The sequence below is a fragment of the Cygnus atratus genome, chromosome 1, assembly GCF_013377495.2.
Source record: "Cygnus atratus isolate AKBS03 ecotype Queensland, Australia chromosome 1, CAtr_DNAZoo_HiC_assembly, whole genome shotgun sequence".
In the NCBI taxonomy this organism is placed as follows: Eukaryota; Metazoa; Chordata; class Aves; order Anseriformes; family Anatidae; genus Cygnus; species Cygnus atratus.
In genome coordinates, this window is record NC_066362.1 from 104,331,999 (window position 1) to 104,355,630 (window position 23,632).

Here is a 23,632-nt window from a genome sequence, read left to right on the forward strand (position 1 = left end):
TTCCCTTATCATCAAAACTCAATGTTAACTTCTCACTCCTAGTTTTGTTGCTTTCAATGCTTTCTTGCATTTTGCTAATGGTTCTGTTGAACATGCTGAAAACCAAAGTAACCACTGTGAGAGGGCAAGCAGTGCTGACCTGCCCTTAGCTCCCTGAGGGGAAAGGATCTGCCTGTGCATTTAGGGAAATTGATGTATTTCTGGAGGCTTGCTTTAGCCAGCCAGAAATAAGTGGGGTTAGTTTGTATGTCGATGGAAGAAATTCTGTACCAGTCCTACACACAGAGTTAAAACACATACATACAAATTTATTTTGGGGCTTCAATTATCTCTGATATTTGATATCTCTGTTACAATTTCCACAAATATTCTTTAAAGGCTAAGAATTTCACTAACTGAAGCTGGCAGTTCTGTGTCAAGTTACTTGCCCCAGTACATCCAGAACTTCTGACCCAATATGTATATATGCAGCCTCATATATTGCTACCTAATGAGTCAATGACATTAACACGCACAGATGTATGAGGCTAATGTATGTGTATGTTGTATGTATGTCCTGGATGCAATGCAGTTTTATTCCCTACAGATACTGCTAACACAAATAAGCTGTCACAGCAATTATTCTTTGCTATGACTGTCCTCCCAGCCTTATTTCATTTATAAGCAGCCATTGTGCAGTACTACATGAAGTGCACAAGTAGAATAGCTTTGGCTTTCCGTTCTTGTTTTGCGGAAATTAAATACTTCTATCCTGAGTAAGGGTTCTTCTTGTCTAACAAAAGGTTTTTTTTTTTCCTAGTCTTGCTATTCTCGCATCACAGGTCTTTAAACCAACTCTAAAGCTTTGTATAGCAAATTATAAGTTTTTTTTTTTTGTATAACAGTTCTGTATAACTTTGCAACACAGGAGAGCATAGTGCAATTTAATATATATTTTTCTATTTAGCTGATTTGTAGCTATTACTGCTTAAATGCATATTTTCATCACATTTCAATGCATCAGATGCGTTTGGGCATTTTAAATGAAAAATTAAATCAGAGCAAAAGTAAACACAAAGTTTTGATATGGCTTCCTCATTAAGGAGAGTTACGAAGTCATTAGATATTAAAACTTCAACATTCGTTTTGTATTCCAGATAAAACAAGTTATAATCACTCAGCAATTTGTGAGAAGTCATCTCAGTACAATTACTGGAACTGTGTGCTTAGTAAAGGACTCCAGATTTCTGAAGGTGTTTGACCTATAAACCACAACAGGGCAGAAAAATGTTTTGCTGTTTGTACACTGACTTCTTTAAGGACATCGGTATGTCTCTTTGGCTGCTGTTTTTCTGCTGGATCAAACATTTTACCTTGGTCACAGAACGTGACTTTTGGAAGTCCTCAGAATTAGCTTGTAGTTAATTGTCATAGATGGTGACAGGTGATTTTTGAGTCACCTTCTCAGTCCAGACTGAGCTGCCAGTATTTTGCTTTTAATCAGACCTTCCTGAATTTCCACTGGCCAGACAGGTTCCAGGTTAGTGAAAGAAAGAATGGGAGTAGAACAATACCAGGATTCTCCATTTCTTCACTCTGACTGCTCTAGTGTTTTTATAACAGTGTGAAAAGAAGAGAGGACTGAAATATGCTATTTGCAAATATCTGTTCCATGCCACGGCCTGATTTGAAGGCTGACTAAGATTAAAGAAAGCATATTTGGTCTTCCACTATACCATGTCTTTACCAGAAATGTCTCTGTTTTCACTGCACTCAAGGTGTTAGGTGCCATCTGTATAATATGCTTACCCTGAGATATAAAAGATGGTTTGTCAGAATAAATCATCGATGTATGCGGTCTGTGATTAAAAAATTAGTCACCAGGATTCCTTGGCAGAAGCACAGGTTATGTACTTGAAGGACAGCTGTCACTGCTAGAAGCCCTTTTGTTGTTTTCCTGTGAATTCCTTTATTGCTTAAGTCTACAGCTGTGTGGAAGACATCCGTTCCTGGTGTGGACATGTGGTGTGAGTCTTGTGGGTCTAGTGAACAGATAAATTTTCTTATCTACTTCTCCTGGGTGATGGGTATATTAGGGCAAGCACCCTTGGCCAATAGAGGCTGGTCAAAATTGCTGGAGTGCAGGTTATATATACACCACTTGTGGTTCCTGGGTCATGGCTAAACTGCAGAGACCTTCTGGTGGCTTAGTCATAGCTCCTGGCATCTAACTGAGCGCAGTCAGAAATGGAAGAAAACAGAGTCATCCTCCTCTTTCAAGAGGGGACAAATAAACACAGTCTGCTCTAAAGCACATCAAAGCTCCTCTATGATGATCCTCAGTAGAAACCTCAGGTAGGTAATATGTTGACATAGAACTTGCTTACTCATTAGGACATGACTAATTTTAAGCTTTGCCTGGAAGTAAAAAATAGTTACTTTTATAAATACTCTGTCTGTACTTGTCCATATTGCTGTTAGACCTGTCAAAACATGCTACCTATTTTCCTGGCCTAGGTATGGCTGGAATGTGTTAGAGTATTAACATCAGTTCAGGTGAATGTGCTGGGTTTTAATGTGTTTGGAGGGCAAATGCTGTCTGAGAGAAAGCAGCTGATCTAAGGGAAAGAGAAGAGAGCGCAGTTGTGAGGCCGGGATCCTCACGAGAGCCAGTGTTGCTACCAAACCCTGGCATGTTCTCAGTCGTGTACCTCATCCCGCAGCTGTCAAGGTGGCCACCTACGATCCTGGATGCAACCCTCATGGTCTGCAAGATATTAGGCACTTTGTGCTTTGCCTTCCAGTTACTTGACCTTGCTGTGTGATTTATGCTCTACCAAGCTAATTTATGTTTTCAGCCAGCGTGTACCCACTGTTGGCTTTTTACTTGCAAGAAAGCCTTAATCCTAGATCATAATAACAGTATAGAGAGCCAAGCTTCGGTCCACATCTGTGCCAAAATCTGTAAAGTTCCCAAGCAATTAAATTGGGGAAGTTTTGCTGGGTAGGGTTGTTTTTTTTTATTATTTTTTTTTTTAGCCACAATGAGATTGTTTTATCGGCTGGGGAAATAGCAAGCACATGTGATTGCTCTTTTTCTTTCCTTCACATTTGGCCCTTTTTGTACGGTATGCTGACTAGGATCCAGCAGTGGCTGTGTTTAAGTGAAATGGCTACAAATAATTGATGTGAATGCGACATACTTCACTTGGTTTTGTAAACAGTTGCTTTTGGCCGATATCTTTTGACCGATACCATATCATCTTGTCTCCATTCTTCTCACGGGACTTAGACTGGTTGGGTTTTACTTTTTTATTATGCCTTTAATGTTCGTTCTGTGCTGTTTCTGGCACGGAACCGCTCGCTTGGTGGTGAGAGCTTTGCCGAGCAGGGAGGAAGGGCTCTGCCACCGCTCCAGCCCCAAGGGCTTACACAGACCGCCAAAGCTGCCGCCGCCTCTCCCCTTCCAGAAGCTTCTCGTCTCGGGGGCGGCTGGCCGCTAGAGGATGCTCCTGGCCCGGCGCTGGAGGCCAGCCCCGGCTGGGCGGGAGCAGCGCCAGGGGCTGGGCTTGGCAGCGCACCTGGGCCCTGGGCGGGGGCCGGGAGTGGCCGGGGCCTGCTGCGGGCGGTCAGCATGCTTAGGCCAGCCCCGGTGCAGCAGGGTCGGGCAGCGCGGCACCCTCAGCGCTCAGCGGGGCTCCGTGAGGCGCCTAGCTGGCAGTTGTGCTCTTAGGTAGGGACAGCAGAAGAGTTCTTGTAGAGAAAATCAGGGGCTGCTTGGCATGTAGAGGCTTACACAAGCCTTAACTGAAAAGCAAAGAGTGGCGTTAAAAAAGTTATACGCAGAAACATCCTTCTTGTTGTCCTTTACTGCCCTTACTGCCCTTCCAAAATTCCTGTGTGGAATGAGTTCTCTGAACAGTGCAGGATTTCACGTGGTGATAGCATAAGAAAATGTAGAAAGAATATTTTTAAGGTAACAAAATACTCAAAAGTTATGTAGGTTTGAGGTCATTTAAGATAGCTCATGTGCATTAGAACACAATATTTACCAGTGTAATCACGTTCTGCCTCTTTCTCCCCCATCCCCTCACTGCCTATGCGATTTCTGCCTTACACTGACAACAATTTAGACCTGCCCAGAGATGCATAGGGCTGTGCAATAGAGTCTGTTCATTTCTTGCACCTGAATGGCATGTAGTAGATAAATCAACAACTACGGGAAAGGAAATATATAAGCGAGAAGTTAGATAAGACTGAAAAATAGGATTGTAGTCTTGTCTCCACCACCGATGTTTAGTAAAGTCAGGACATTTTTCATATTGTGCGTGTATTCCCCAGCTTCTACGTGCTGACTGTGAGATCCTATGCTCTGATTAATCAGAAGTGTTGAACACCCACATCTACTCCCGAAGTCACTAGAGAGTTGTGTTTTGAGTCTACAGAATAATGAATAGTGCTGTCTACTATGCCAGCTCATGTGCTAGATGTCTCAGATTTTGTGTACCTGTATCTCTCTGACTGTAATCTCAGTGCACATCTTTTGTCATCTGTAGAAGGCAGGTGCAGACTTCAAGGCTGCATTGAAAATAATATGTCTGAATCACTCATATCCTCTAATGACGAGCACCAAAGAAACGTCTGGACAAAGTAAATGCATTTGTCTTCAGAGCAAGTTTTGAACCACGGATAGGAAATAAAGCCCACTACGCAGGATCACAAAATGAGCAATGGAAAAAGAGAAAATGCTACAGTGATGCTCTTAAAATGAGCATTGTCTATCTTGTGCAGTTAATAAAGCAAAATTAGTGCTATTTATTTAAAAAAAAAAAAGTTTAGAACACTTGTTAATCAACCCTAGATATACATTTAGGCTGAATTAGGATTGCACTCTAATTCTGCAATTTCCTAACACATGTACTTGATTCTGTAACCTGACTGATACTGTTTTATGTTTCCATGTGTGTGGAGAAAATAAAAAGCAAACAATTCATAGTACAGTTGATGACAGCAGGATAACACTTTTTAGTAACAGAATTAGTACAGCTTCAAGTAGGATTCTAAAAAATGGTTTAACTCTGATTTTTTTCCCCTCTTATTTAGTTTCTCAAGTGTGTTTAAAAATAATAATAATAATCCATTTCCGGTGACAAGGAGCAAGGAACTTAGCTGTTGGAGAGCAGAGCAAAAACTCACTTAGAAATGCATCTGTTTTCTTTGGGTGGGGGCTCATCATATGCCTTTGGTGGTTACTGTTCTTAACATGAGCTCCCTTTCCTGTGAAGGAGAATGAAGCTCCTATCTTTCTATCCCTTATTTCTGCATTTTGCTGCATGTAAACAAAACAATTTTACATCATGTGCTGAGTGAGTTTGCTTCCTGATGTTCAGGAAACACGTACTCTGCAAAACCAGGCAGGGTTTGGATGAGCTGCATCGTTCCATAAGCATTAGACTCGACAACAAGTACACAGTAATGCCATGTACAAAGCTACTCCAGCTTGGCCCTTCTGCTTTCCTGAGTGACTCGTATTTTGTGCAGAATTCTGTAGGCTTGCAGTTAAGCAAATTGCTCTCTAAACACTTGAAAAGAGACACTGGAAGGTTTGCAGATGGTGGTGTGTAGGTGTGATAAGTTAAAACCTTCTTCAGTTCAGCCAGTGAACTCAGCTGCCTTCTTGCCTCTGTAACTTGTTTTCCTGCTTGTAAGATGATTAAACATCAAAATTCAGCAAAGCAAGCCAGAAAAAAGGCTGAAGATCTCATTCATATTACACAATAATTCAGCCCATTTGTATGTGTTAGAAAGCAAAAGATGTTTGGTTTTGAATTTGTGCTGGAATATCCTTGCACATACAGAATACAAGCTGTGATTTATTTTTTTATTTTTCTGTAGCATCCCTTTTTTTCCATTATTAAACTTTTATTTTCTCCAGAGTATGGTTGTAGGAGTATGAAAGAAAGGCAACCTCAGAGACAGTATCTTAAAAATCTGTTCCGGAGTCCACATTATAGCTGCTCTGTTTTGCTATGTATGCAAACTGACATCTATCTTCAATCTAAATACAGACAGGAAGATAAACGGAAATCCTGAGACCGAATGACCAAGAAGCATTCATTTATATTCTTGAGTGATTTGGGGATCTTAGTCTAATTCACTGCTCAGATTGTGGTGTTTACAAAGATGCTTAGCTCTTAATTCATTCCCACGTGCTGGGAAACGTTCCCAAGAGGGGTAGAAGAATGATGGCAACTCTGGAGGTTATTAAAGTATTGTTTTGATTTAAGGTAACTTTTCAACAAATAATAGATTCATTTATTGTACTGCAGCTTGGAATTAGAAAAATTGCTGGAGGCTTTCAAAACTTCATATCACGGAGTGGAAAAGGGAGCAGTGGTGGCAGAGCAGAATAGATTTCTTAAGTCTAGTTAGAAAATTTCCATCAGTACGCAACACTTTGAAAGCTATGAAGGTCAAAGTTACTTTTATTACTTCTGTGTTTTTCTGCTGTATTAACATTTTTTATACTATTGAGCAAGTTATAGTGTGTTTTCCTGTTCTTTTATGTTTAGTTTGATTTCAGTGTCTTGGCTTGAGAATGATCATCTCTTTAATAGTGTCTATTTTTAATACGTCTGTATGAGCAGAGATATTTGAACAACCTTAACTCTACTCAAGTGAAACTTTTGTCAAAGAATTTATGGAACTGGAATTTGGTCCTGTTTATGGTCAGTGAGATGGGAGGGGACCACAGAGCCCTGCTTGCACCCTGGGGGATCTGAGACACATTTTCAGCCTGTGCTTTTGCCACTTGTGCTCCTCACAGGGAAGCCCACACACCATCCGCAGATGCTAGACGCACCAAATTTCTGGAACAGCATCAAGACATGCTCAATGTCTCAGTGGTTCACTGTGAATTTTGGAGGCACGTTCCTGATCTAGGGCGTCTTCTGACTTTTCTGCCTGAAGAACCCTCTTCTACTGCGTGGTCAAATGCAGATAGTGACCACTGTCCTACACCTCCCGGTCTGTAAGGAAGTCAAGTGTTAGTGTTGGTGTTTGAAAAATGAATTGTTTGGAGAGGAGCTTAGTCAAGGTGAGTTCACAAGGATGGGAGAAGGGCAGGGTGTGTGGTTAACCTGGTCAGGACTTCTGGTCTCAGCTGCCCCCAGAGGTGGGGCAGTCCCCAGCTGGGGCATTGGGAGCATCGATGTGTTATAAGCAGGCATCATCATAGACTGCAATGATGGTGGGAACACTTTCCTCTTCTCCCCTCCCCCCCCCCCCCCCCCCCCCCCCCCCCCCCCCAGTCTATTTCAGTGGAAACCCGTCAGTCAGAATAGTCATACTGGTAATTTATGATGTGATGTGCAATCAGATAGGCACTTTGGCCATTTTTCATGCGTTTTGCTAATGGTGGGTCGCACAGTTACACTGGGAGGTTTCAATGATTAAAACCATCAGAAGAGCTAGCCCTGGTGACTGATATTCTCTGACCTTATGACCTACCAAAGGCCATAGTATCACACTTAATAAAGCTGTCTCAAGCTCATCACTTCTCTTGGGCTCCAGCACAGATTTTGAAGAGATGATCAAGCTTGACTTAAAGACTTTCAGGATTTATCTGCCATGTCCACAAATAGGCAGTTTTAATTAAATTATTCATTCTTAATGTTTTTAACACAAGTTTTGTCTTTAATAGGATTGTGTCCAGCTTCCTCTTATAATTATTTTTTTATTTATAAGTAGTCTCTTTCCACCTGTGTACCAGAAGGTACTCATTGGCTGGGTTTAGTTTGTCTTTGTAGATACAACTCATATAACTATGAGTTATCATATCTCATATCTATAACTAGATTAAATCATATAACTAGATTATATGTAGAATGTGATCTGGTAGCAAGAGGCCCCTTTTTAATACAATATTGTGAAGTCTTCCCTTTGAGGTACAAATATCCAAGAACATAAGTATGCTTCTCTCATCCATGCGTGTAAAGACCAGTCTTGCGGTCCGCAATTCAGCATGACAGTTGCCACATCTTCTCTGTATAAAAGGCATTGAAACACCTCTCCTCAGCTCAATCTTCAAAAAGCACAAATAAAATAGGAAATCCTTTTGATTTTCATTGTTGTCTCATGCCTTATTTGAACTTGCACTAAGAAGTTGTAAAATGCTGGGATGGCAGCACTAGTCAGCAGCAAAGTGGTTATGTTAGGTGCCACACGGTGCAGATTCAGCTTCACTTGCAAAGTCTGGGACTCCCAATGATTGCACCATGCCGAAATCGACAGGAATACAGCAAAGGTCATGTTGTGATTTTCATGTGTCCATTTGAGTTATAACCCTGTCCCAATACAGTAGGGAGTAGCTCCCATTTTTACTGTTTGTGGGGTGTTCTCAGGGTTGGGAGCAAGGGGAACAAAACCATCCCTTACTGCTTTGTCATGTCCTTCTGTATGTGGCCCACCTGGGAGAAAAATAAGTTTCAGACTAGCTTAGCCAGCTTAACTCTTCAGGTTAAAACTTTACTGTACAGCTGTTCACCAGGAGATCGACTGCTTTATTACCCGTCATACAATATACTGTATAAATATAGTCCTGAGGACTGCGCTTGTCATGCTTGCTTTTTAATTTATTGCATTTCTTGCTGTTATTGCCTTTGAAACTCGGTGAAACCCTGGTGGGTTGTTTCAGTCTCCTGTTTCCTATCTCTGTTGAGCTTCTGCATTGCAATCATCTGTCAAAGATGAGTGGGAGTCAAGGAAATGGAGCACCTCAAGTGGCTGACAATGCTGAGCAGATAGCCTTCTGTTTTTGCTGAGTACATGCTTTCAGAGTACAGATATGTGAGCTGGATTAGATACACAAAGTTTGTAACACCTTCATTTTATAATAATGGCAGACCTGATTGCACGTGAAAATTACACAATTTTAGCAGTTGCTATGACCCATAAATACAAGTTCCTTTGCCATGGATGCAGTCATGATGACATCTTAGACCAGATGCACACTAGGGTTGTAGTCATTTAATGCTGTGATTTAAAAAAAAAAAAAAATACTGCATGTATTGCAAATTGGCTAAGGCAATGAAGTTTTTGCAAGAAATCAGTGTGAAACATAGGAGTGTTGTTGCTGATGCATGATATCATGTTCTTCTCCCTAAAATCTCCAGACTGCATGTGCTATCTGCAACCCATTTCCAATCCATAGTGGCTTTAGAAATGTGGATGTAGGAAAAAAGAAACCGTCACAGAGTGCCTGTCCCAGAAGTACTGACTGGCACAGGAGTAAACCACGTAGGACCTATAGAAAGTATTTGGCAGAAGTTTAGCTAGTAAAATTGATTGCACCTTAAACTATATATACTTTGTCACACTAAAAAATACATGCTATGGTACTAACAGAAATGAATGTTTAAGTATACTGGAAGTATCCTAAACTAATATGTACTTCTCAAATTACTCTCCCACTCCTTTTTCTAACAGTTTTGCAGAACTGAATATGTTCCAATAGTATGTAGACAGCTTTGTAATTATGTCTTTTTCCTTATTCTGAAACAAAGTATAAATTTCCCACTAACATCTTCAGAATGGTAAAGTGGGGAGGGTCCCTCTCAAATGGCTACACCTTTGTTGACTCCCTGGTTCTAAAAGCAGTATTCTGTTGGAATCCCCAATTAAGCCAATTTCTTCCATGTTTCATTTCTCTTGGCAACAGAACTGTAAGCTATGGCCTCTGGCCCTAATGAAATTCTTTAAATGCAGTCTACATAGCAAAAGGTCAGGGGGGCAAAGAACAGTTTAATTTCCCAGTAACACTTTATGGGCACCTCTGAAAATCTACTTGGTTGTGGAGTTCTCTAACAGTAGTCAATTTGCAGTCTAGAAGTTGCTGTATTAAAATTACATACATGAGAGAGGTTGGAGGGCAGTTGGGTACAGGACCTTCCTGCTAAATTGCTAATCCAAATTGGGCCTTAGTCAATCTCTTACAAAGCTGTCGACATGCAGTGACCTATCTGAAACGAGCTGGTAGCCTCAGCCTGCTTCCTGGAGAGGTGCGCATGTCAGAGGAGCGATCAGCTGGCACTAATTGGCACCCTGGCTTGCAGCCTCAGCAGAGGGCCGGAGGTCTGGTCAGGACTGGAGAGTGAAGAGTGCTCTCAACCTTCAAGATGGTCCCTCTGGGTCAGAGTTCAGTGCATGCTGGTAGTGTCACCTGTGGAGTTCAGCTGTGCATCTTGCTGTGCTATGCTCGGGCTGTGGGTAGGGAGCTGCACTCCTCAGGGCTTTCACAGGGCGTTTCAAATGCTGAAAACACTTCAGCTTCCCTTCAGACAAAAACATGAAGAGAACATTCCCTACAAAATAACCTGATACTCTGAGGCACCGGATGGTAAATAGCCATTCCAGTAGCAGGACTGCACTGGAAAGGGGAAAGCGAGGGGGCAGGTATTGCTTGAAGACAAAACTTTTTCAAGTCCTTATCCTGCGTGCATGAGTACCTTTGTGCTGCCACTTTCTCTGCCCATTGGGCTCAGCAAGGGTATAAATTAGCATTGCCTAAATATTAAAAATACACTGTTTTTTGAGTAGGTTTGTGAAGTTCTGCTTACTTTAAAAAATGTAGTAATACACGGTCTCTGTACACTTGAAAATGTTCCCAGACCAGAATCATATCAGAAAGTTTATTATTGGCTATTGTCTCTGCAGAAGTCTTGTATTTTAGAAGTTTATTTCTTTTGTTCTTCTGTTTACAAAGTTTCAGTCGTTCAGGCAAATAAGAATGTCATGAACCTCAAGCCATCAGCTCATTCAGCGCAAATAGGGTGAGTGAAGTAACATTAAGAAATGAATAATGTACCTATCTAGTGTTTTAAGCCACGCAGTCAAAGGTGATAAAATATATGGTCTGAATTAGAAGTTGAGCAAATTCTCTTTACCTCTGTTTACCCTTGAACATACCAATGAATAATGAGCAGCAATGACAAATGATTGGTTGTGGTGCTAACCAGAAAAAATAGGTTAATTTGATGCAGGTTAGTGTGTTTCACAAAACATTTGGTGTCTTCAGAAAGCAGATTTTGTCCATCTATATATGGGCAAATAAAGATGAAATGAAGGTCCTGCACAGGGTATGCATGTTTCCAGAAAACAGAACATACTTGTTTTTTTTCCCCTCATAGCTTTGCAACAGAGTAGTTACTGATGACCTGCAATTTTTCTCCTCTAAATCAGATAACAAAAGAAACCAGGATCACAGCCACAACTGAAATGATGGAGTTCTGAAAGTAACACCCTCTTCCAGTCACACTGCAGTATCCTTTCACTGCCTCTGTGCTCTGCCACTGAATGGTCTGCTGTACGGTTTATCTGACAGACTAATACTGGAGCAGCACAGAAGGGTAGGTTGTGTTTGTGTCCCTAAGCAGGGGATCAGCTGCTGTGTTTAAAAGAAAAAAAAAAAAGGGGGGGGGGGAGAGAGTGTGGACTCTGCTCTCAATGTTGCTGTTGCTGAAGCCAAATGCAAAAATCACCCTGAGTAATGTTTGTGTTTTAATGTTTTACACTGAAGCACAGTGGTACCCGAAATGTATAAGAAGTTACTATTGCAAATTCCCACCTATGGTTTGTGTTTCCGGAAATACTACCCCTCACTCTAGTCTGGACATTGCCCCAGGTGGTGTCTGACTCTTAACCCAAATCAAACAGTAATCTCTCAGACACTGTCTGGCTCTCACACAGTGGACAGGGAAAGCACAACAGCCTCCTAGTTGCCTCTTACAAAGCCCAGGCAAGTATTTCCCTCAGGAAATCTCCAGCCTGTTTTCTTCATTGGCCTTTAGGGCAAGGTTTTAGGGTCACAGTCCCTGTTGCCCTCCCAACTGCTGCAGGGTTCAGCACACTTGGTGAGCAGACTGCACACTGAAGGGGTGCGGTATCAGAGTAGTATTGCAAAGAGGATAAGTACGGGCTTTTTCAGTTTTTCTTTTGCTGGCAGTGCCTTGGTAATATGTCATAACTTTGGAGTGGACAGACTGTGACTCCAGAGCTGTAAGTGGATTGTCAGCAATAGAGATGTGGCTGCCAGTCCAGCTGTTATGGCCACCGTGCTGGATTTGGTTGTTGAATGGTATCTCAGCTTACAGGCTGCTGGAAAGGAAAAGTCAGCCAGTCCTTAGAGGCTGCCATCAGGGCGGCTGCGGATCCCAGCAGTGTGCTCTCCCTCAGCTCACTTGGCAGCAGCCCTCCTGCCACTTGTGATCTGCTTGCTTAACTCTGGCAGCTCTGTGTCTAGGGGTGCAGCTCCTGACACTGCAAGAGGCGGCAGCCTCCGTGCCTGTAAAATCAGAGTTTCTCTTTACAAAGAAAAGACTGAAAATACAACAGTGCTTGAACGTGTGTGCAGACAGCAACAAGCACGCCAGGCAGTGTGGACTGCCTTGCCTGCCTTAACCAAAATGTATCACTGTCTTCCAAGTGCTGCATGTAGCATGAGGTTTACGCCTGAGATCCCTGTTTATTTGAGCTGGACTTGTACCTATTTGTTTGTCCTTTTAGCCTGTACTTGCACTATTGTCATCTTCAGATGACATATATACACACCATGGACCTAAGCAACACCTAAAGCTTTCAGTGAAGGGGGAAGAGAGGAAGTAACTGCTGTTTTAATGAAATAAATAAATTACTGTTGTGATAATCAAAGAACACTGTTTTTGCATTGAATGAAATACATTTACAGTCATATTTAGTAATTCAATTAAGAAAACATGTTTGTTTCAGAGACCGATTTTTGGTAATATGAACTGTTTCAATAATAATTCTGGTGACAGTGTACTGTCTGGAAGAAGGAACCAGCTAATGAGAGAGATCTCTAATATCTAAGACTATGAACTGTTTGTTACACTCTTCTGTAATGTTTTAGTCTTATCTTTGAATGTAAGATAGTTCAGCTGTTCTAGTTCACTTTCCTGTGTGACTAAGCTAAGCAATATAGCTTTGCACTTTCAGATTTTTTATGAACCGTGTGCCATCTCAGGAAACTCATGTTAATCCTTGGGAGGACCAAAAGAATCTACTAACATATGCACACTGCCAAAGTAAATGGTGGTTGGATTCCTGAGATAATCTTTGCCTTTGATCTTGTATATCAGAAAATTTATTTGGTAAAGTAGTGATGAAAAAACTTCTGTCTGTTCTGAAGTATCAGCTGCAAATAGCCTAGACCTTCTGAATTTCAAGATAAATCAGGACATGTTTTTTTTCCCTCCCTTTCCAATCCTTGGTAATCTCTATTGAAAGCTTTATATTAAAGCAATTCAGAGAGTAGCAACAGCCATTCTTTTTCTGGCACTTACAACCTTGTATGCAAAATTGCATGACAAGTTGTGTTGGTGCATGGAAATCTGACTGTATTGTTATCTGTGAAAATAATGGCAGAAAGAAATGCCAACTATTGCCTTACAGTTCTTCCTCCTTGGATACATGTTTTTTCCTTCTTTCCCTGACCTACACTAAAGTTCACAATTCATGGTGTTTCTGTGCTCACTCCAGTGTACAGAAAATAACATAAAAGCATACGGCCATGTCTTGCTTGTGGTGGATCTCCAGCATGGAACTTACTGATCTACACCAATCTTTCTTGGTCTAATTTTTCAATGTTTTCACAAAAGTCCCCTCAAATGATTCTGCTGTGTGCTCTGGTTGTTACTAGTCTTGCTTTGATGGGTCCCCTGGCTGCCGTTTTGTTGTATGGGATCTTCCTTTTCCTGCGGTGTCCATTCACTTCATATTTTCACGTTGTTTTATGTTTTCATATTTAAACTGATTCATCAATTTTTCAATGCAGTGGATCATTCGGTTCCATTTTTAACACATGGAGATGGTTTTTATGTACCTTTGCAGAACATCACTGAAACTCAACCTTTGAATCTGTTTTAAATCCTTTCTGGGGATTTTTATTTTTTTTTAATTTTAATTTTTAATTTTTATTTTATTCATTTATTTTTATTTGTTGTTGTAAGGTTTTGTCTTTATTGTAGGAAAAATACAGCCTAGATTTTTGCAAAACACCCAGTTCTTCACACTGAATAGCACATTTTTGTTTCAGGACTCCCTGAAGTTTACAGCCATGTGTAATAACAAAACTTAAAACTTTCACTAGTTACTGTGTAAAACTTACATGATAATGAAGTCCATGCATGAAGCAGCTTATACTCTGGACAGAGATTTTACAAATGAGAAACTGGGGTGTAGAAAGATCAGGTTGCCTCCTTGATGACTAAGGAGAGGTGGAGTGGAGTTCTGCTCAAATCTTGTGCATGTTTTAAGGCTTTTCTCTCTTGCAAGCAGAGATCATCAACGACCTCATCTGTTAGGACAGGTAACACATTAATGGAAGGAAAAGTCCACGTTCCCAGTACGTGATGGCTGTCACTGCTGCGTTACTCATTTTGTTAGTACGTTCTGTCTCTGTCCTCTCTGCTTTGAGTGATGCTGTTGTATCCAGGGCTGCTCTGTGGGCCTGGATAACAAAACCCACCAAACAAGACCCATCCCATCCTTCAGAAGTGGAGGAGTGACTGCAGACACAGTGGCCAGATGGAAGAGGCTGCCCTGCCTACCCAAGCACAGCTGTCCCACCAGCCCTGTACCTGCCTTGGCACAGAGGTGGTCTCCAGGCTGTGTTGCACTGCTGGGGGCAGGCAGGTCTTCGGAAGGCTAAAACACATTAATGCTTTCTGTGGGGACTGCAAGGTGCAGAAGAGGTCAGTAACTTCCAGCTGTGATGCTTCCTCCATGCTCAGGCCTGGAGAGGAGATGGAGAAAAGAGCAGGTCTACTGCGCATCCATAGACCTGAGTCATTTATGCAGTTGTTGCAGTTCATGGTGATGTCTTGAAACTGGAAAACTGACTTCCTGGTTGCTTTGTTGCTCACATTCAAATTTCAAATTCGGGCTGATAGAGCCCCAAAGTGTCTGTTGCTAATTACCTAGCTGTATGGAGAATATGTGCTTTTGCCTGCACATGAACACAACAGTAATGAAAATCTTTTTCAAAAAATAGCAGCAATTAAAGTAGTATTAAACATAATCAGTAACCTATTAATGAAGAATGGGTTAATATTTTTTCTCTGTACTAATATGTTTGATAGATATCAGATATTTTATCTGCTTGTGGTATTTTTGTCCACCTATTTTTTTCATTTTGCTTATGATTTTATTTAATGGAAGAGTCACTTTTCACATATTGGTTTGACAATTTACAAACACGTGTTTGTGCTGAATTAGGCGCATTTCTAAACTTTGTATGTTGCAGCTGACAGTTTGGGGATTTATTTTTTTCTCTTTTTTTTTTTTTAATCCCTAGAGAGGTGCCTTTTTCTCTTTAAGGCAAATTGAAGTTGACTGCTGGAGCATTGCTTGGTAAAAGAGAGAATCTGCTTTTGGGATATTTTTCCATTAAGATGCTTCAACAAGGTCATGTTTTTCATGACACCAAAAAATAAAAAATTCACAGACAAAGAAGTAACATTAACTTTTAGAGTAAATAAATAGGAGCAAATATGACCAAGCTTTTTTTTCTCCTGTGGTGTTCTGTCAGGGAAGTGTACCTAGATATGCAGTAGGTAACAATTTTCCAGGCTTTTATTCTGAAGGCACGTGTTAACTGCTAGTGTGAGCAATGGCAGAAAAAAGAAAATTATCCATCTGTGTTCTCTTGTGCAGGACCAGGGAGGTGATCATCCCCCTGTACTCTGCTCTGCTGAGGCTGCACCTTGAACACTGTGTTCAGCTTTAGGCCCCTCAGTACAAGAAGGACATCGAGGCCTTGGAGCGTGTCCAGAGAAGGGCTACGAAGCTGGTGAAGGGCCTGGAACACAAGTCCTTTGAGGAGCGGCTGAGGGAACTGGGGTTGTTCAGTCTGGAGAAAGGAGGCTCAGGGGAGACCTTATTGCTCTCTACAACTACCTGAAAGGAAGGTGTGGGGAGCTGGGAGTTGGCCTCTTCTCACAGATAACTAGTGATATAACTAGTGATAGAACAAGAGGGAATGGCCTCAAGTTGTGCCGGGGAGGTTTAGGTGGAAATTCTGAGGCATTTCTTTTCAGAAAGAGCAGTCAGGCATTGGAACGGGTTGCCCAGGGAAGTGGTGGCGCCACCGTCCCTGGGGTTGTTCAAGGAAAGGTTGGACATGGTGCTTAGGGACATGGTTTAGTGGGTGGTATTGGTAGTAGGGTGATGGTTGGACCAGATGATCTTCAAGGTCTCTTCTAACCTTAATGATTGTATGATGATTCAAAATAGTAGTGCGTAAGTGATTACAGATGGCTAGTTTCTTATATTAGGGCTGAGTTTCTGTGTATGAGTAATTTTCTGTTACTACAAGTAGCACTTCGTGGTAGATACCATCCTATTCTTTATTATTTTTATTACAAAACAGACATTCTGGTACATGGTAATTTCCATGTGCACCTACCTGCACCTCCCTTGTTTCTGTTCTTTTCCATAAAGAATAGAATGAAATTACTTCAAAACCAGTGTTAAAAATAAACCCAGGCACAGGATGGGAGGTGGAGTGCAGTCCCTGTGGCTGAGGGGCAGCCTCTCTCTCTGGCAAGCCAAGTGGCCTGGGGGAGCTAGCCCCAGAAAAGGGGCCCTCAGCCCCCCCAACCCTCCTCCTCCTTCCATGTGAGGGCATCTTCTAGGCTGCTCCCAACACAGCTGCTTTGGGCTGCTCACATTGGCCAACACAGACTTGCTGGCCACCACTGCCCTGCCTATGCTCTGGGCCCTATAAAACAGGACCCCCTGCAGCCGGCCCACCATTTGCTGAGCTTCTAGGCACCCTGACAGCCAGCTTGTGTGGCAGGAAGGAGACCAGAACCAGGAAGGTGAGCGGCAGGCCTCCTTGGTGTGAGAGGACAGAGGTGCAGTCCCAGGAAGCACCCAGAAGGAAGGCACCTGATGAGAAGGGGAAATGGCATGGGCAGAGGGATAATGCCTGCGGCATCAGAACAGACACCAGTGTTCAAGGGACCTCTGGTGTGCAGCCCACAGGCATGTATGAGCGTGGCAAAGACATGAGGCCCTGACGTTACCATTGGCAGCGCAATGGCGCGGGCCATAGGCCGTCCCCTCTACCATACAGTGCCTCTGTGCCTGGGCATTACCATTAGCACAACAGTGGCATGGGGTGAAGGCAGGAGTGCCGTCTGGACAGCCATGTGGAGCAGAGCCCTGCCTATCATCCAGAACACAGCAAGGGACCCAGCCATGGCCATAAACCAGATGGCAGCATCAGACCCATGCATGGAAATGAACTGGACAGTGGCATGGGACCTAGGCATGGAAGTGGATGGCCCCCTGGTTCTGCACCCTGGCCTAAAAACTTTCAGAGGCAACCCATTTGGGCAGTCTTGAGCAAGGACTAGTTTAGCCTCTTGCCAAACACCGTGGAGCCCATGGAGGTGGATCTACCAGATGTGGAGGAACTGGTGGAAGTGGATCCACCTCGGCCAGAGCAGACCTGGAACTACCTCAGTATGTCTTTGCTCCCTGCCATCAGAGCGCAGCAACAGCATCGCAGGCATGCCCGGCCAGCTCCCTACCTGTGGCGCAGCCTCTACCCCAAGCATTAGCTTGGAGCTGCTAAACACCATGGATATCTCGCAGGCTCACCTGCAAGATGTCCTGGCAATAAAGAACTCTTGTTGCCGGTTCTCAGGGTTTGCACGAGTGCTTCTTTCCCATTCCCCAGCCCTTGTGCGAGAGGTAACATCCCTTCTGCACAGAGCCTTGAGGAAGAGCACAAGCGAGGACCTAGCTCCCTTCGGGCTGCTGTGCTGGGGTGACAGGAGGAGTCCCCGAGGGCCACCATGCGCCTTTAACATTTGTGAAAATAGACTGAGGGGTGAAAATAGTAGTGTGTGTAAGAGATTATAGCTGGCTAATTTCTTATATTAGGAGTGAGTTTCTATATCTAAGTAATTGGTAACAACACACATTGAGAAGGCTGAGGTACTCAACATGTTCCTTGCCTCTGTCTTCACTGACAGATGGGCTTCCCAAGCCTTTCATTTCCCTGAACCTGTAGATGGAGGCTGGGGGAATAAAGTCCCACCCACTTTAAGTGAAGAGCAGGTTTGGGACTACCTGATGAATCTAAACAGGTATAAGTCTATGGGACCTGGTGGCCTTCGCCTCAGGGTCCTGAGGGAACTGGCTGATGTAGTTGCCAAGCCTTTCTCCATCACAGTTGAAAAGTCCTGGCAGTCAGGTGAAGTCCCTGGTGAGCGGAAAAAGGGAAACGTCACACCCCTTTTTAAATGGGGATGAGAAAGTCAGGTTGTTTAGAAAGCAGAGGAACTTCTACTCAGACTGGGGAGGAAGAAGAAGATGAGATAGGCTACTCTGAAGTGGCTGGGCCGTCAGAGGAACAGGAAGTCGAAGAGGGAGATACCATAAGAGCATCAATAACTACCCGAGGCCTATAGCAGCATGAGCCGAACTGGGAATGAGTGGCAAAAGTACCCTATTGTTACTGGCCCGGATGCTTTGTGCATCCTTGGCATAGACTGTGTTAGGAAAGGATATTTCAAGGGCCTTTTTTCTTCAGGGAGACAACCTAAGAAGGGGACAGGGAGAGATGTTTTTTCCCACTTATTCACTCTCCCTTTCTCTTTCACCCTCCTCTTATCCTCCAGGCTAGTTATGATAGCTCTTTAGGTCTTTGAATATCCTTGGGATGTTCAGACCAGAATGTTCTTATTATTATGTCTCCTGAGTGCACTTCAGGTTTTGTTTAAGGTTAAACAACTACTTAGGAATGCCATCCAGAGATCTGTCCTGAGGCAGGATAGTTATGAGTGGCAGGGAGTGTGGGAGGATACGGGCAGGCATCTTAGAGCAGTGGGCACCTCCAGTGCTTTGGAAATTCACTCTTGAACAGGTGCAAAATCCTAAAAAAAATTGGCAGAATGCTTGAAAAAGACATGTCACCACCCTGGCAATTCCAGGGAGACACAAATCGCTGCAATGTGTTAGGGCTTGGCCTATGCCTACTGAGCTGCAATTGATGCCACTCAAGCCCTGTGACAGGCCCAGTGGCCACTCCAAGTCCCAGGCTGAGCACCAAAAGGACTGTTGTGGTTTGACCCGGCCGGCAGATAAGCACCACACAGCAGTTTGCTCACCCTCCCCCCTCCCTCTCTGGGATGGGGGAGAGAAATGGGAAAATGAAGCATGTGGGTTGAGATAGAGACAGTTTATTAGGACAGAAAATAAAGGAAAGTAATAATGATAATAGTACTACTGCTAATAATGTGTATAGCCAAGTGATGCACAATGCAATAGCTTACCACCTGCTGACTCATGCCCAGCCTATCCCTGAACAGCCGCCCCCCCAACCCCGGCTAGCCACCCCTATATATTGTTCAGCGTGATGTCAGATGGTATGGAATACCCCTTTGGCCAGTTTGGGTCAGCTGTCCTGGGTCTGTCCCCTCCCAGCTCCTGCTGCACCCTTAGCCTGCCCACTGGCAGGACAGAGCGAGAAGCTGAAAAGTCCTTGGCTTAGTGTAAGCACTGCTCTGCAACAATTAAACATCAACATTATGCTCATCCTAAATCCCAAACAGCACCCTACCAGCTACTAGGAGGAAAATTAACTCTATCCTTGCCAAAACCAGGACACACCACATCACATGGTATGGAATATCCCTTTGGCCAGTTGGGGTCACCTGTCCTGCTTTTGTCCCCTCCCAGCTCCTGCTGCACCCCAAGCCTCCTCGCTGGCAGAGCAGTGTGGGAAGCTGAAAAGTCTTTGACTCAGCGCAAGCACTACTCTTCAACAATTGAAACAATTAGGAGACATTTCTTCTCAGAAAGAGTGGTCAGGCATTGGAAGGGGTTGCCCAGGGAAGTGGTGGCATCACCATCCCTGGGGGTGTTCAAGGAAAGGTTGTACCTGGTACATAGGGACATGGTTTAGTGGGTGGTATTGGTAGTAGGGTGATGGTTGGACCAGATGATCTTGAATGTCTTTTACAACCTTAATGATTCTATGATTCTAAACTCGTATTTATTTTTTTTTAGGATATTCAGGTTCTTTCAAGAAAAGACTTATGGCTTCTCTATATCATCATTGGGGGTTAGCGGTTACAGACATGAATGAACTGTGTGTGGAGATGCAGGATTTCTGCCAAACAGGTGCTTTATGAAATCTTTGTTTGCATCAAGTAGGGCTAGATGCTTGCTTGTTTGTTTATTTATTTATTCAGATAGCTCTAGTCCTGCGTATCCAGCCATAGAGACTATTTTCTCAACTTTCTCAAGCCTATATCCACCCAGACCTCGCTTCCTGGGATGCTGGGATTCAGTCATGTATCTCTACCTCCAGGGTCTTTTTGGCACTAGATTTGTTTTATAGGAATACACACACACACAAATATATATATTATAAATATAAATACTGCTAAAAGGAAATAGTGTGGATGTATAAATCTGGTTTCTCTTCTGTGGTCAAAATGAAAACTACCTCACACCTGGCCAACAAAGATGAATCCAGCCATCCTGATCAATAGTGTTTTTTTTGTTTGGTTGCTTTCTTTGATGGTACGTGGGCAGGATACTTGTGAGGTGATGCACAGACCTCATTAAACTCTCATTTAATGCTTGTCACTGGAATAACTACATCTGTTTTTGTCTTCAGGATTTTCATTCTCTTTAATCTCAGTCTTTTTATTCGCTCATACTTCCAAGACCCAAGTGACACAAATAAGTAAACAAACTTCTTCACTCCTTGAGTAAGGTAACAAATGACAGTCAAACCCACTTGTTTTCATTTCATGGAAATCATGCCAGCTGAAATAAGATTTTCACCGCAGAGCACTTAAACAAGTTCTAAGAACAAATTTATTGATGAAAGTCTTATCCTGGTGGTTATAAAATCTTTAAAGGACCTCTAGCTATCTGCAAACTTACTTTAAGCCTTCTTTGGTATCTTATCATGGGATTTTTCATACATTTCAATCCTGAAAATTTGATGTCTCTCAGTATGCTTCTGCAGACCTAATTATCAATCGTCTCCAGATGCTACCAAGTGGGTGGGAGTGATGAGGGTAGGAAGGTTCAGCAGAGGGATCTGGATAGGCCATGTCCAGTTGTGTATGGCCTTCAACAAGGGCAAGTGTTGAGTCCAGTACCTAGGTCATAACAACCCCGTGTAGTGGTATAGGCTTTGGGCAGAGTGGCTGGAAAGTTGCCTGGCAGAAGAGAAGCTGGGGATGCTGGTCAGTAGCTGGCTGAACATGAGCTGGTAGCGTGACCAGGAAGGCCATGGCATCTTGGCTTGTATCAGAAATAGTGTGGCCAACAGGTCTAGGGAAATGATGGTCCCCCTGTACTCAGCCCTGGTGAGACCACACCTCCAGTCCAGTGTTCAGTTTGGGGTCCCTCACTACGAGAAGGACATTGAGGTGCTGGAGCATGTTCAGAGAAGAGTAATGAAGCTGGTGAAGGGACTAGAAAACTGGCGTTATTTAGTCTGGAGAAAAGGAGGCTGAGGGGAGACCTCATTGCTGTCTACAGCAACCTGAAAGGAAGGTGTGGGGAGCTGGGGGTTAGCCTCTTCTCACAGGTGACAAGTGATAGGATGTGAGGGAATGGCCTCAGTTGGCAAGAACACACTTAGCTTGGATATCAGGAAGAATTTCTCAATGGGAAGGATGGTTAGGTATTATAACAGGCTGCCCTTTTGTGGTTTGCCTGTTTGTGGGATGTGGTTTAGTGGTGAACTTGGTGTAAGTAGACAGTTGGATTTGATGATCTTAAGGGTCTTTTCCAACCTAAATGATTCCATGATTTGCCTCTTTGATCTTTGCTTTCCCTTCTCAGATTCCTTCTGTAATATTTGTGACAATTCTTTATTAGTCATTACCAGAGTAAGATTTCTGCAAAATCAAAGGAACAAAATTTACAATATTCATCTTACAGAGAAGAAGAAAAAAAGTATTTTCAAACTTGTTTGAGTGTCTTGTAGAAGACTATGAAAACACTGGGGTGGTGTTTAAGATGGGGTAAATGAGAGATGATGGGGTGCAGGGTCTGATGTTGCTCCATTGCAATTGGTGAGCAACATTCCAGAGCTAATGTACAACCAGATCCAGGGGGTAGCCCAGAGAGCAAACAGTTCACATTTTCTGCCCTGTCCTCAATTCTACTCGTTTGTTTTTTTTTTATAATTTTTAATGAACTTCAACTTGGAATGTGGATCTTTCTTTAAATGGACACTGTCTTTAAATTAGATCATAACATCCATTAATAGTATGAAGTCAGAATAATTTTAATACATCACTTTATCCTCCTACTTTGTGTTTTGGATAGGCCAGTTGGATGTCGATCTTTATGAACTCTACCTGCTCTACCTTAGTCAAGTTTGTTCCTGTTTTGTCCTTTTGCCTGAAGACTTCTGATGTTTAGAATTAACTTTGTTCTCAGTTGTTTTCCATTCTGTGTTGGGCTTTACACCTAATTAGAGGTAATTGTTTCCTTGTTCCTACAGCATCAGCCAAGCAAGCAGATCTTGGCTGCATCCCTCCACTATATGCGGGGCTCCATTCCAGGAAGAGTATAGCAAAGACTTTGGTCATTTAGTATTTATCTCTATTTCTTTCATTGTTCTGAACCTCTAACAAACGTGCCTTAAATGTGTTGAACTTACTTCACTAAGCTGTGAAAATCATGGAAATCAGTGTTTTGGAGTGATAGCGTGAATGCTATAGTGTTATCACAACGGTTTTCACTCTAGATTGTTTTAACAATGCTTTAACACTTTTTTAGCCACACTTTAGGCTTGTGTTTAGGCTTGTATTGGGTTCTCACTTGTTTTTGTTTTTGTTTTTTCATAATTTTACTGATTTTGCTGCCACTTTTTTTTTTTTTTTTTTTTTTTTTTTTAATTTAGAGGTCTGGGAGTAAATTCTAATCCAGGACTCAGACAAGATATCTGAACTGGGTTCAATTTGTGTCTAATAATAAAATGCAAATTCCCATTAATTAAGTTTGTAATTGTGGAATAGGAAGGAGAACGATTTATAAGGCAGTGGTAGGAGGAGAACTTTAAGTAGCAGTGCATGGCGAATGAGATGCACAACTTCCATTATCAATAGGAGCTGCATGTCTAATCCACCAGGCTCGGTGCTGGAGAAAATGTACCCTGGGATGTCAGGTGTTAAGGGGAAGAATGGGCCTCTCACGTTCTTTGCGCTTACAAGCCAGCTGTAACCTTTTGACTCTCTCTCTCTTTCTCTTCTCGAGTTTTGTTTCCTGAAAGGAAAAGGGGGTGGGGGAAGGTAGGGGAAGGAGGTTTGAAGAGTGGAAGATCTGTTTCAAAGTGCTGTAGTGCATTTGCAAGCTTTTTCTTTTTCTTTTTCTTTTCCTTTTTTTTTTTTTTGGGGGGGGGGGAATAGTTTTGTTTTGTTTTCTTTTAAGAAAGAAGTTGCTTTTCAGGTAAAGTATTTAGGCTTAAGATATAAGAATCAGTGGGTAACACTATTGACGCTGTAATCTTTACACATTATGCTGTGAGTGTTTTGCACATAGCTTTTTTTACCTTTCTAACTAAAATGATTATAGTTTCATTTAAAAGCAT

General features: G+C 42.6%; 1 protein-coding gene across 2 annotated transcripts in view; it reads left to right on the forward strand.

Moving 5' to 3' along the window:
- Positions 1-2,294: 2,294 nt before the first annotated feature.
- LOC118247810 (uncharacterized) overlaps positions 2,295-23,632 on the forward strand; it is a 364,491-nt gene continuing 343,153 nt past the window's right edge. The window contains exon 1 of one of the 2 annotated variants that reach the window (XR_007707715.1): positions 2,295-2,334. The gene's annotated coding sequence lies outside the window, so the exon portion shown is untranslated. The remainder of the gene's footprint in view (positions 2,335-23,632) is intronic. The other variant, XR_007707712.1, reaches the window with a different exon arrangement.